Below are 933 nucleotides of genomic sequence, written 5' to 3' on the forward strand. Positions count from 1 at the left end.
TTGATGTTTTTTTATTAGAAAATTTAAAATAATTTTATAATTTTAAGAATGAATTTTAAAAATTTTAAGATGATTTCGGAAATAATTTCATAATTTTTTAAATGAAGTTTAGAATTTCAAAAATAATTTTGAATGTTTAAAATTTTTAAAATGATTTTGCTAGCGTTGAATTGCCACCCAAAATTGGTAAATTGGAGATTATAGTTTGTGTTATCACTCTTTTACTATTTTTTTTCTTTTTTAGGCTATGGTATTTTGGTTCGTGAGAGTTACTAGTAAAAAAGGTGAAAATTGAAAAAATAAATATTTTAGAACTCAATGATTTATGATTGTTTAGTTCAACAATCATTAGCTCTTTCTAATTTTTTTTATATCAATGTCTTCTTTAACCCTCTATGTTTATTTTATATAACTATTTTGACATCTTGCTTCTTCATTAGAAATAGTTGTAATATATTTAAGGTTTTGATTAAATTCAATGTGTGAGTTTCCTAGCTAACGTCAGTGAACAGTGTGCAGATAGAGCTCATTTTTGTGCAAATTGATAGGCTAAATTTGGTTCTAAAGGAGAATTCTAATTATGAAAGGCCGTCCGAGAAAAATAGAAGAGGAAACCAATGTACTGGATAATATATGCACCAAGGTTTTATAAACTAACTATAACACCTTAACTATCAAAGTTTACGCTTCCGGCTGCGCGATTCTGATAGCTCTGGTGTTACGACGACCTTGAAAGTATTTAATACTAAAATATGAGCCTGTTTAAAACTTAGACTGAATTTTTTCGAAAACAATCATTCATACTTACAATGCAACTTACAAAACTCACAAAGAATACATATGTAGATATACTAATAACTTTACAAGCATTAACTAATACAATTCCTATCCCTCTTACAGAACTCGCAAAGTTAAAGGCGAGGGAAAAATATA

Source organism: Arachis ipaensis, chromosome B03, assembly GCF_000816755.2.
Source record: "Arachis ipaensis cultivar K30076 chromosome B03, Araip1.1, whole genome shotgun sequence".
Taxonomy (NCBI): domain Eukaryota; kingdom Viridiplantae; phylum Streptophyta; class Magnoliopsida; order Fabales; family Fabaceae; genus Arachis; species Arachis ipaensis.